Source organism: Bos taurus, chromosome 6 (genome assembly GCF_002263795.3).
Source record: "Bos taurus isolate L1 Dominette 01449 registration number 42190680 breed Hereford chromosome 6, ARS-UCD2.0, whole genome shotgun sequence".
Lineage (NCBI taxonomy): Eukaryota > Metazoa > Chordata > Mammalia > Artiodactyla > Bovidae > Bos > Bos taurus.
The window spans coordinates 78,345,015-78,358,675 of NC_037333.1; positions in this window are offsets into that span (position 1 = coordinate 78,345,015).

Here is a 13,661-nt window from a genome sequence, read left to right on the forward strand (position 1 = left end):
TAATTGCCAGCACATTTTTCTATGACAACGTCTTTTGAAGTATATTACTATTAGACCTATCTAAAAGTAAATAGAATGCTTTTATACCTAAGCCTCTCTGAACCCTATATAAATAATTTTTATGCAGATACCTGGTAAGCAGTTATTATGAAAAATTTGCTCACCATCAATAGTTCATGGTTAGTCCTGGAATGGGTCTGGAGATCATAACACAAAGAGAAGATGAAAAAAAAAACTTACTAGATGTTTCTTTCTTTTCTTACCATAATTGAAGGTATTGATAAAAACAAACCCGCAACATTTATTAACAAGTTAACATAATTTTGACATAGATTGAAAAAAAAATCTACTTTAACTTTTGTGTGTATATGATTGTTAAAGTCTTCCTAATGAATTGTTTTGTTCCCAGGATAGGAATACTATGTTAGAGAAGAATGACTCTACAACAGTAATTAGAAAATTTTAAAAAGCAAAACAATAGGACTAAAGCACTTAACCCAAATACCATGGTATAACAAAGATCATGAGAAACTTCCTCTCACAGGAAAAAATACTACCTCATTTAAACACTTGTAGTTTTCCCCATTTCAAAGGCTTTTATTAATTTCTTGACTTTCTTGAATACTTATGTTTTGGTTAGGTAGGAAAGACTATACAGAGTTATGGATTCTGTTTGTTTAATGATTTTTTCATTCTGATCTACAATGAAATTATAACGGAAAATAAGATAGTAAAGTGTTGGGGGCCAGAGTGAGGTACTCCGCCCGTGGCAAAGGTCATGAGGAAGGAGGCTCGACATACGCAAAGACGGGATCGAGCCTCAGGAGTCCCTCTGGAAATCCTTGAGCATCTACCCACATAACCAGAGCCTGTCTACTTTATTACTTTGTGCTCTCACCTACACCTCTGACTTAACGGGGGGCTGTCCCCCACCACCTCTTTTCGGAGAAGGAGTTAACTTAGAGCTAATAAAAAATTAACTTAGAGTTAATAAAAACTCCTGGGCATGACAAGAGTGTTTTAACCTACAAACTCCTCTGAAGGTTCTCTGGCCTGCCTGACAGGCTTGTCCAACCACATGTGATTGCTCAAAGCCTCCCAAACGTGAGAGGCATGAGATGCTTTAAACCTTCTAAAAACAGGTTCCTTAGAAAAGTTAGAAAACTATTAGTATAAGTATAATGGGCTGCTTAGAAATTGTATTGGTGAAGGGTTTTTCATTTGTTGAGCCAATGTTTCTTGCTAAGTCTCCATATCCCCTGCCCTTACACACATTAATGAATATATAGAAGAAATAAGTATTAACCTTTGATATTAATCAAGTTAGACCTTAGGCTAAGTAAATTCTTTCCTTAACTAAAACCCACTACACCCTCACCCTATAGGAATGTAACTTTATTTGGGTGGCGTCTGTTTTAAGAATAATCACCCCTGGAGAAGAAATAAGTGTCCTGGTTGACTGACCGCTGTCACAAGGAGAGGGTCATAAGTTGTCAGCAGGCCCCCTGGCCAGAAGATGATATAACACCCCTAAGACCTCTGTATACATTTATATGAAGCACCTGACTTTGATAAAAGTCAGGACTGCTGACCCCGCATGACTTTTGCATAACATCTCAGTGTATAAATGTAGACCATGGAAAATAAAGAATTGGGATCAGTTTCTCGAAATACTGGTCTCCCCATGTCGCTCTCTCTCTCACTCTGGCTGAGTCTCCATCTGGAACGCGGAACCCGCCATGCTTACTAATTATGCCTGGGCTTCTAAGATCCGACCGGGGAGGCCTCAGTGTCTCCTCTCCTTCGGGAGAACGGAAGGATGCCTGCGGCCTATTAAGTGGAGCAAGCTTCTTGTCTTGAAGTTTTATTGGTCTCCCGCATAAACCAAGCTACTCAGCCTCTTTTCTCCACTGAATTTTCCTACTGAGCTATCCTTATTCTATTACTCTTTATATCTTTAATTAATATCTAATTGAAGCTATTGTATCCTGACCCTCGCCGACACCATCCCCGCTTCGAATACCCTGGATCAGCCAGGGCTGAACACCGGCAGTAAAGATGAGGTTTCCTAAGTACTTTTGATAGTATTTAATGGTAATGTTTAGAGAAAAGTACTTTCTTCCTAATTTGCTCTCTCTAGAGGTAGCCATAGTTAGAACCCTATTGAATGCTTAATATACTTAATTTTATAGTGAAGATACCTTTGGGAAAGTTAGACAGAAAATTATATATCAGATGCTTCTTTATGTATTTGATGATATTGAATATGTACTCTTAAATTCATTCTGTGTGATTAGCTTCCCAAACATTTGGAAATTAAGATAAAATATTCTATATGAATCAGATCAGATCAGATCAGTCACTCAGTCGTGTCCGAATCTTTGCGACCCCATGAATTGCAGCACTCCAGGCCTCCCTGTCTATCACCAACTCCCGGAGTTCACCCAGACTCACGTCCATCGAGTCAGTGATGCCATCCAGCTGTCTCATCCTCTGTCGTCCCCTTCTCCTCTTGCCCCCAATCCCTCCCAGCATCAGAGTCTTTTCCAATGAGTCAACTCTTCACATGAGGTGGCCAAAGTACTGGAGTTTCAGCTTCAGCATCATTCCTTCCAAAGAAATCCCAGGGCTGATCTCCTTCACAATGGTCTGGTTGGATCTCCTTGCAGTCTAAGGGACTTTCAAGAGTCTTCTCCAAAACCACACTTTAAAAGCATCAATTCTTCGGCGCTCAGCCTTCTTCATAGTCCAACTCTCACATCCATACATGACCACAGGAAAAACCGTAGCCTTGACTAGAAGAACCTTTGTTGGCAAAGTAATGTCTTTGCTTTTGAATATGCTATCTAGGTTGGTCATAACTTTCCTTTCAAGGAGTAAGCGTCTTTTAATTTCATGGCTGCAGTCACCATCTGCAGTGATTTTGGAGCCGAGAAAAAAAAGTCTGACACTGTTTCTGCTCTTTCCTCATCTATTTCCCATGAAGTGATGGGACCGGATGCTATGATCTTCGTTTTCTGAATGTTGAGCTTTAAGCCAGCTTTTTCACTCTCCAGTTTCACTTTCATCAAGAGGCTTTTTAGTTCCTCTTCACTTTCTGCCGTAAGGGTGGTGTCATCTGCATATCTGAAGTTATTGATATTTCTCCTGGCAATCTTGATACCAGCTTGTGTTTTTTCCAGTCCAGTGTTTCTCATGATGTACTCTGCATATAAGTTAAATAAACAGGGTGACAATATACAGCCTTGATGTACTCCTTTTCCGAATTGGAACCAGTCTGTTGTCCCATGTCCAGTTCTAACTGTTGTTTCCTGACCTGCATACAAATTTCTCAAGAGGCAGGTCAGATGGTCTGGTACTCCCATCTCTTTCAGAATTTTCCACAGTTTATTGTGATTCACAAAGTCAAAGGCTTTGCCATAGTCAATAAAGCAGAAATAGAGGGTTTTCCAGAACTTTCTTGCTTTTTCCATGATCCAGAAGATGTTGGCAATTTGATCTCTGGCTCCTCTTCCTTTTCTAAAACCAGCTTGAACATCAGGAAGTTCACGTTTCACATATTGCTAAAGCATGGCTTGGAGAATTTTGAGCATTACTTTACTAGCGTGTGAGATGAGTGCAATTGTGCAGTAGTTTGAGCATTCTTTGGCATTGCCTTTCTTTGGGATTGGAATGAAAACTGACCTTTTCCAGTCCTGTGGCCACTGCTGAGTTTTCCAAATATGCTGGCATATTGGGTGCAGCACTTTCACAGCATCATCTTTCAGGATTTGGAATAGCTCAACTGGAATTCTATCAACTCCACTAGCTTTGTTCATAGTGATACTTTCTAAGGCCCACTTGACTTCACATTCCAGGATGTCTGGCTCTAGGTCAGTGATCACACCATCGTGATTATCTGGGTCATGAAGATCTTTTTTTGTACAGTTTTTCTGTGTATTCTTGCCATCTCTTCTTAATATCTTCTGCTTCTGTTAGGTCCATACCATTTCTGTCTTTTATCGAGCCCATCTTTGCATGAAATGTTCCTTTGGTATTTCTGATTTTCTTGAAGAGATCTCTAGTCTTTCCTATTCTGTTGTTTTCCTCTATTTCTTTGCACTGATTGCTGAAGAAGCCTTTCTTATCTCTTCTTGCTATTCTTTGGAACTCTGCATTCAGATGTTTATATCTTTTCTTTTCTCCTTTGCTTTTCACTTCTCTTCTTTTCATAGCTATTTGTAAGGCCTCCCCAGACAGCCATTTTGCTTTTTTGCATTTTTTTTTCCATGGGCATGGTCTTGATCCCTGTCTTCTGTATAATGTCACGAACCTCATTCCATAGTTCATCAGGCACTCTATCTATCAGATGTAGGCCCTTAAATCTATTTCTCACTTCCACTGTATAATCATAAGGGATTTGATTTCGGTCATACATGAATGGTCTAGTGGTTTTCCCTACTTTCTTCAATTTCAGTCTGAATTTGGCAATAAGGAGTTCATGGTCTGAGCCACAGTCAGCTCCCAGTCTTGTTTTTGCTGACTGTATAGAGCTTCGCCATCTTTGACTGTAAAGAATATAATCAATCTGATTTTGGTGTTGACCATCTGGTGATGTCCATGTATAGAGTCTTCTCTTGTGTTGTTGGAAGAGGGTGTTTGTTATGACCAGTGCATTTTCTTGGCAAAACTCTGTTAGTCTTTGCCCTGCTTCATTCTGTATTCCAAGGTCAAATTTGCCTGTTACTCCAGGTGTTTCTTGACTTCCTACTTTTGCATTCCAGTCCCCTCTAATGAAAAGGACATCTTTTTTGGGTGTTAGTTCTAAAAGGTCTTGTAGGTCTTCATAGAACCGTTCAACCTCAGCTTCTTCAGGGTTACTGGTTACATTTATGATATTTCTAATAGCCTTTCAATTATAAAGTGGACTTTCTTGTGAGGTACTGAATTCTTATTATTATACATGTTTTATGTTTTATTAAACATAAAGGTTGATAGGATTTGTTAGAAAAGAAGTAATAGTAAAAACCAAATGAATAATTAGATTTCCTTTATTTTTTATTGTTGAGATTTATGTTTAATTATATCTATTTCATACATATATGAATATGAAGAAAAGTCACTCAGTCACGTCCAACTCTTTGCAACCCCATGAACTGTAGTCTATGGAATTCTCCAGGCCAAAATACTGGAGTAGGTAGCCTTTCCCTTCTCCAGGGTATCTTCCCAACCCAGGGATTGAACCCAGGTCTTCTGCACAACAGACAGATTCTTTACCAGCTAAGCCACAAAGGAAGCCCCTGTATATATATACCATTACATAATACTGTAGGCAGTCTTTTCTGACTTATTTTCACTAATGTTAATTTCACTATTTCTATTTTTTTAATTGTGATCTGTCCTCTTAGTAGATTTTTAAATGTATTCTTGTTCAGTTGCAAAGTCATGTCAAACTCTTTGCAATCCCATGAACTACAGTATACCAGGCTTCCCTGTCCTTCACTATCTTTCAGAGTTTGCTCAAGCTCATGCCCATTGGGTTGGTGATGTCATCCAAATATCTCATGCTCTGTCACCCTCTTCTTCTCCTGTCCTCAGTCTCTCCCAGCATCAGAGTCTTTTTGAATGAATTGGCTCTTCACATATGGTGGCCAAATATTGGAGCTCAGCTTCAACATCAGTCCTTCCAATTAATATTCAGAGTTGATTTCCTTTAGGATTGACTGGTTTGATTTCTTTGCTGTACAAGAAACTCTTAAGAGTATTCTCCAGCACCACAGTTCAAAAGCATCAATTCTTTGGTGTTTAACCTTTTTTGTGGTCCAACTCTCACATCTATACATGACTACTGGAAAAAACCATAACTTTGACTCTATAGACCTTTGTTGGCAAAGTGATGTCTCTGTTTTCTAACATTCTGTCTAGGTTTGTCATCTTCCTCCAAGGAGCAAGAGTCTTTTAATTTCATGGCTGCAGTCACCATCCAGAGTGATCTTGGAACCCAAGAATATAAAGTCTGCCACTATTTCTACATTTTCCCCATCTATTTGCCATGATATGATGGGATTGGATGTCATGATCTTAATTTTTTGACTGTTCAATTTTAAGCCAGTTTTTTCACTTTCTTCACTCACCCTCATCAAAGAGGCTCTTTAGTCCCTTTTTGCTTTCTGCCTTTAGAGTGGTATAATCTGCATATCTGAGGGTGGTGATATTTCTCCTGGCAGTATGATACCAGCTTGTGATTCACCCAGCCTGGCATTTCACATGATGTACTCTGCATATAAGTTAAATAAGCAGGATGATAATATACGGCTTTGACATACTTCTTTCTAAATTTTTAACAAGTCTGTTGTTCCATGTCCGGTTCTAACTGTTACTTCTTGACCTGCATACAAGTTTCTCATGAGGCAGGTAAGGTGATCTAGTATTCCCATTTCTTTAAGAATTTTCCACAGTTTGTTGTGATACACATAGTCATAGATTTAGCATAGTTAATGAAGTAGAAGTAGATGTTTTTCTGGAATTCTCTTGCTTTTTCTATGATCCAGCAAATGTTGAAAATCTCTGGTTTCTTACCTTTTCTAAAACCACCTCGTACATCTGGAAGTTCTCAATTCACCTGCTCGTGAAGTTTAACTTGAAGGATTTGATAGATTACCTTGATGCCATATGAAATGAGTGCAACTGTGCAGTGGTTTGAACAATCTTTGGAATTGCCCTTTTTTTGGATTTGAATGAAAACTGACCTTTTCCAGTCCTGTGGCCATTTTCCAAATTTGCTGACATATTGAGTGTAGCAATTTACCAGCATCATCTTTTAGGATTTGAAATAACTCAGTTGGGATTCCATCACCTCCACTATCTCTGTTCATAATAATGTGTCTAAGGCCAAATTTCATTGAGTTAGACAAGCTGTGTTCCATGCAATCAGATTGGCTTGTTGTCTGTGTTGTGGTTTCAGTTTGCCTGCCCTCTGATGCCCTCTCTCAGCGCTTACCATCTTACTTGGGTTTCTCTTACCTTGGATGTGGGGTATCTCTTCATGGATGCCTAAGCAAAGTGCAGCTGCTGCCCCTTACCTTGGACATGGGGTAGCTCCTCTCAGCCACCACCCCTGAGCTTGGACGTGGGGTAGCTCCCCTCAGCCGCTTCTGCGCCATCACTCAACTGCCACTCCTATGGCAGAAAGGGAAGAAGAATTAAAGAGCCTCTTGATGAAATTGAAAGAGGAGAGTGAAAAAGTTGGCTTAAAGTTCAACATTCAGAAAACTAAGATCATGGCATCCGGTCCCATCACTTCATGGCAAATAGATGGGGAAACAGTGGAAACAGTGGCTGACTTTATCTTTTCCAGCTCCCAAATCACTGCAGATGGTGATTACAGCCATGAAATTAAAAGATACTTACTGCTTGGAAGGAAAGTTATGACCAATCTCTGCTGCTGTTGCTAAGTCGCTTCAGTCGTGTTCGATTCTGTGCGACCCCATAGATGGCAGCCCACCAGGCTTCCCCATCCCTGGGATTCTCCAGGCAAGAACACTGGAGTGGGTTGCCATTTCCTTCTCCAATGCATGAAAGTGAAAAATGAAAGGGAAGTCACTCAGTCGTGTCTGACTCTAGCGACCCCATGGACTGTAGCCTACCAGGCTCCTCCATCCATGGGATTTTCCAGGCAAAAGTACTGGAGTGGTGTGCCATTGCTTTCTCCGGACCAATCTCTAGACTGCATATTAAAAAGCAGAGACATTACTTTGTCAACCAAGGTCCATCTAGACAAGGCTATGGTTTTTCCAGTAACCATGCATGGATGTGAGAGTTGGAGTATAAAGAAAGCTGAGCACAGAAGAATTGATGCTTTGGAACTGTGATGTTGGAGAAGTCTGTTGAGAGTCTTGAACTGCAATGAGATCCAACCAGTCCATCCTAAAGGAGATCAGTCCTGGGTGTTGATTGGAAGGACTGATGTTGAGGCTGAAACTCCAATATTTTGGCCACCAGATACGAAGAGCTGACTCATTTGAAAAGACCCTGGTGCTGGGAAAGATTGAAGGCAGGAGGAGAAGGGGATGACAGAGGATGAGATGGTTAGATGGCATCATCAACTCAATGGACATGAGTTTGGATAAACTCTTGGAGTTGGTGATGGACAGGGAGGCCGGGCATGCTGTGGTTCATGGGGTCACAAAGAGTCGGACACGACTGAGCTACTGAACTGAACTGAAGGCCAAATTAACTTCACACTCCAGGATGTTGGGTTCTAGGTGAGTGACCACACCATCTTGATTGTCCAGGTCATTAAGACCTTTTTTCGCAAAATGCTTCTGTGTATTCTTTCCACCTCTTATTAATCTCTTCTGTTATATTCTTAATGTTTCTATCCTTTACTGTGCCCATCCTTGCAATAAAAATGTTCCCATGATATCTCCAGTTTTCTTGAAGGGATCTCTAGTCCTTCCCATTCTGTTGTTTTCCTCTGCTTTTGCATTGTTCATTTAAGAAGGCATTCTTATCTCTCCTTGTTCTTCTGTGGAACTCTGCATTCACTTGGGTATGGCGTTCCCTTTCTCCTTTGCCTTTCATTTCTGTGCTTTTCTGAACTATTTGTAAAGCCTCCCCAGACAACTATTTTGCCTTCTTGAATTTCTTTTTCTTGGGAGTGATTTTGGTCACTGCCTCCTGTAGTGTTATGAATCTCCATCTATAGTTCTTCAGGCACTCTGTTTACTAGAATGAATCCATTGAATCTATTTGTTACTTCCACTGTATAATCATAAAGGATTTGATTTAGATCATACCTGAATAGCCTAGTGGTTTTCCCTACTTTCTTCAGTTTAAGCCTGGATTTTGCAATAAGAAGCTCATGATCTGAGCCACAGTTATCTCCAATTATCCTTTTTCCTGACTGTATAGAGCTTCTCAATCTTCAACTGCAAAGAATATAATCAATCTGATTTCAGTACTGGTCATCTGGTGATGTTCATTTGTAGAGTTGTTGCCTTTGTTGTTGAAAGATGGTGTTTTCCAAGACCACTGTGTTCTTTTGGCAAAACTTTGTTAGCCTTTTCCCTGCTTCATTTTGTTGTCCAAGGCCACACTTGTCTGTTATTACTCCAAGTATGTTTTGATGTCCTACTTTTGAATTCCAATCCCCTCTGATGAAAAGGACATCTTTTTTTGGTCTTAGTTCTAGAAGTTCTTGTAGGTCTTCATAGAACCATTCAGCTTCAGAACTACTTGTTAGGGCACAGGCTTGGGTTGCTGTCATGTTCAATGCTTTGTCTTGGAAATGGGCCGAGATCATTCTAATATTTTTGAGACTGCACCCAAGTAATTCATTTCTGCCTCTTTGGTTGACAATGAAGGCTACTCCATTTCTTCTAAGGAGTTTTTGTCTACAGCAGTAGATATAATGGTCATCTGAATTAAATTCTCTTAGTCCGTCCATTTTAGTTCACTAATTCCTGAAATGTCAATGTTCAGTCTTGCCATCTCTTTGACTATATCCAGTTTACCTTGATTCATGGACATAACATGCCAAGTTCCTATGCAATGTTATTCTTTACAGCATTGGAATTTATTTTCATCACCAGACATATCCATAACTGAGCATTATTTCTGCTTTGGCCTACCCTTTTTATTCTTTCTGGAACTATTTCTCTACTCTTCCCCAATAGCATATTGGACACCTCCCAACTTGGAGAACTCATCTTCCAGTGACATATATTTTTGCCCTTTCATTACTGTTCATGGGGTTCTTGAGTCAAGAATACTGGAATGGTTTTCCATCCCCTTCTCCAGTGGACCATGTTTTGTCAGTATGCTCCACCATGACTGGTCACCATGACGAGTCTGTTTTTGGTGGCTCTGCATAGCATGGCTCATAGCTTCATTGAATTGTACAAGGCTGTGACCCATGTGATCATTCTGGTTAGCTTTCTGTGATTGTGGTTTTTGTTCTGGTGGCTGAGGGATTGTGGTTGTTGCTTCTGTCTGCATTCTGATGGAAGCGAATAAGAGGCTTGTGCAAGCTTTGTGATGGGAGGGACTGGCTGTGGGGAAAGCAGTCTTGCTCTCCTGGGCAGGGCCATGACCAGTAAGTCTTTAATCCAATTTTCTGCTAATAAGTGGTGCTGTGCTTCCCTCTCTCTTAGTTGTTTGGCCTGAGGAAGCCCAAACCTGGAGTCTAAGGTAGGGCTACTGGTGCCTTCCAAAAGGACTTATGCTAACATGTCCCTCCCATGACTGATGCTAGCAGGTCCCCTGACCCTGCAGCAGGCCAGTGCTGACCCTTGTCTCTGCAGCAGACACTCAAACACTCACAGACATGTCTGCCTCAGTCTCTTGTGGGGTCACTGCTTCTTTCCCTTGGTCCTGGTACACACAGGGTTTTGTTTGTTCTCTCCAAGAGTCTTTGTTTCCCCTAGGCCTGTGGAAGTTCTATGATCAAGTCCTGCCGTCCTTTAGATTTGTCCTACAGGTCAAATCCTGTAGCCTGTCAGTCTCCCTTGTCCATGGAATTTTTTTTTTTTTTTTGTCCATGGAATTTTCCAAGCAAGAATACTGGCGTGGGTAGCCATTTCCCCTCTCCAGGGGATCTTCCTGACTCAAGGAATGAACCCTGGTCTCCTGCATTACTGGCAGATTATTTACCATCTGAACCACCAGGGAAGACCTTTTAAATATATGCATGTGAGTGTACATGCTAAGTCGCTTCAGTCGTGTCTGACTCTGCGACCCCATGGACTGTAGCTCACCAGGCTCCTCTATGCATGAAATTCCCCAGGCAAGAATACTGGAGTGGTTTGTTGTGCCCACCTCCAGGGGATCTTCCTGACCCAGGGATCGAACCCACATCTCTTTCATCTCCTGCATTGGCAAGCGGGTTCTTTACAACTAGGGCCATCTATTATTAACTATAGGCACAATGTTTTAAGGTAGATCTCTAGAACTCATTCATCTTATATAACTGAAACATTCCTTGCTTTTCTTGCTAACATTATGTTCTTAAAATTCAACTTTGTTCTGGCATACAACTGTAATTCACTGGCTTCTCTGCCCTAAAGTACTTCACTATAAGATGTCATAATGTTTAAATAAAAATGCTGTAGCTGCAGACTTGTTTTCTTTCTACTTTTTTTTTTTTTTTTGCTATTACAGAAGTGTTGTTGTGTCATTCCTTCATCTTGTCCCAGGGCTTGTGTGCAAGAGTTTTTCTGGGGTAATAGATCTAGTAGTGAAATTGCTGAGTTATGTGGTTTTTACATCTTTATTATTACTGAGGATGTCAAATTGTTTCTCAAAGTAGCTGTGTCAATTTGCCCAATTCCCAGTGCTCTGATTGCCCACTTCTTTGTAGAAACATGATTTTAAAAGACTTTTAAGTGAGAGATCTTTTATCATAGTTTAAATTTTCATTTCTCTAGTTACTACAGAGATCACTGTCTTATGTTTATTGGCTACTTGGGCTTCTCTTCCATGACATGTCTGTTTGAGTATTTTACCTATTTTTTAAAATTAATTTTATTGGGAGTATAGCTACTCTATGGTAGTGTGTACTTTCTACTGTACAGCAAAGTGAATTAGCCATATGTATACACATATCCCCTTTTGTTAGATTTCCTTCACATTTATGTCACCACAGAGCACTGAATGGGGTCCTTGAGCTCTACAATAAGTTCTCATTAGTTATCTATTTTATGCATGGTATCAATAGTGTATAGATTTCTTTTATTTTTAATTATTTTTATTTTCTCAATTTTTAAAATTTATTTGTTTTTATTGAGGCATAGTTGATTTACATTGTTGTGTTAGTTTAAGGCATATAGCAAAATAACTTAATAATATATACATATGTATCTATTTTTTCCAAATCTTTTCCCTTATAGGTTTTTACAAAATATTGAGTATATTTTCCTGTGCTATAAAATAGGTCCTTGTTTACCTTAGAACAGTTTTCCTTTAAAATCAAAACCTAGAATTTTTTCACTGACTCGGTGAGTATAGTTATTCAGAGTAAAACTCAATTTTCCCTAGTAAGAATACATTTAACAAATGTTCATTTTTATTATTCTAAATAATTTTTAAAATTTACTGTGATAATCATTTTTGCATTTTATCTGTCAAATTCATTGGTTCAATAAAGGCAAATAAAATATTAAATTCATCTTTTCATACTTTATAGGCATAATGGCATTGTATGATCAACATCAAAGGTCTGGTTTTTTGTTTTTTTGTTTTTGTTTTTTTTTTTTTTTTAATTTACTTCCATCTATTGAACAAAATTTGAAGACCAAGTGGTTTGTATTTAAGCTAGTTGACAGGAATGCTTGTGTCTTCTGGATTTAATTTAGTCATTTTCATTCAATGACCATGAAGAGCCATGTTAAACTGAAGTGTTGTTAAAGTGAAGTGCTCTGGTATTTAGAATCCACAGTGGGGGTAGGGGAGTGTTAATTTTGACAGAATAAAGACATGAATTATGACATCTAAATGCAATTCTCTTTTCTTGAAAAGTCAGAGATAAAAACCTAGAGAAATAATCTTCCAAAGTGGACCAAAAATCAACTTATAAGCTAAGTAGCGTAATTTATTTTGATTGCACTTGCAGGGAGCATGCAAATTTCAAAGCAAGTATAATTTTCCAAGGCACTTTTAATGTATTGTTCCCTTTCTGCCCAGTATGATAGATATGTTGTAATAATCAACTAAAAAGCAAAGGGATAAGAAAACAAAAGCACTTATAATCATTTTATTATAAGAACCAGTTTAGTATGAATAGGATATAATTTTGCAAATAAAAACATTTGTACTAAGGATGCAATTAATATTATAAATAAAATAATTTGAATATATTTGAATATATATATACTTTCTGAATGTATAATGTTATAAAATGTGGGTTCTGTTGTATAGTCAGGGAACTTCAAGCATTTGAGAAGGCATTCAAATTATTGTAATGTTGATCTTTGGCAAAGTTGTGAAGATGCTAGGACTATCTTTATGAGTATCAAAAATAGTATACTTTGTTAAATGATTCAGCAGTGATAGAAAGTATTATTATTATTACTTGTTATTATTTTCGGCAAGCCCAACGATGTTCTATACTGTCTGCCAAGACACTAATTTGATATAAAGAGCGCATATGAATTTCTTAAGATTTTTTTTTCTTTTTTTTCCAGGCAAGGATACTGGAGTGGGTCACCATTTCCTTCTCCAAGGGATCTTCCCAACCCAGGGATTGAGCCTGGGTCTCCTACACTGCAGGCAGATACTTTACCGACTGAGCTACAAGGGAAGCCCAAATTTCTTAAGATATTTTTATAGCAGTAATATCTAGTCTTTCAGAGCTATGTGTGCTGGCAACACACATTTCAAAGCTTTGTTGTTCTAATCAGAGTAAGAAGCATTTTGGATTATCCAGGATGAGAAGGAATCTAGTAAAGTAAATAGTGTTCATATATGAATCTCCTACAGTAGAAAGAAGATGGAGAAGGAGAAGAGAGAGGGAGAGGAAGAAAAAGGAGATACAATGATTAGAATTCCCTGAATGTGAACATGCAAAGTGGGATAGATAGCATATTTATGTTGTTAGGGGAAATAACTAGTACCATACATGACCACCGGAAAAAACCATAACCTTGACTAGACGGACCTTTGTTGACAAAGTAATGTCTCTGCTT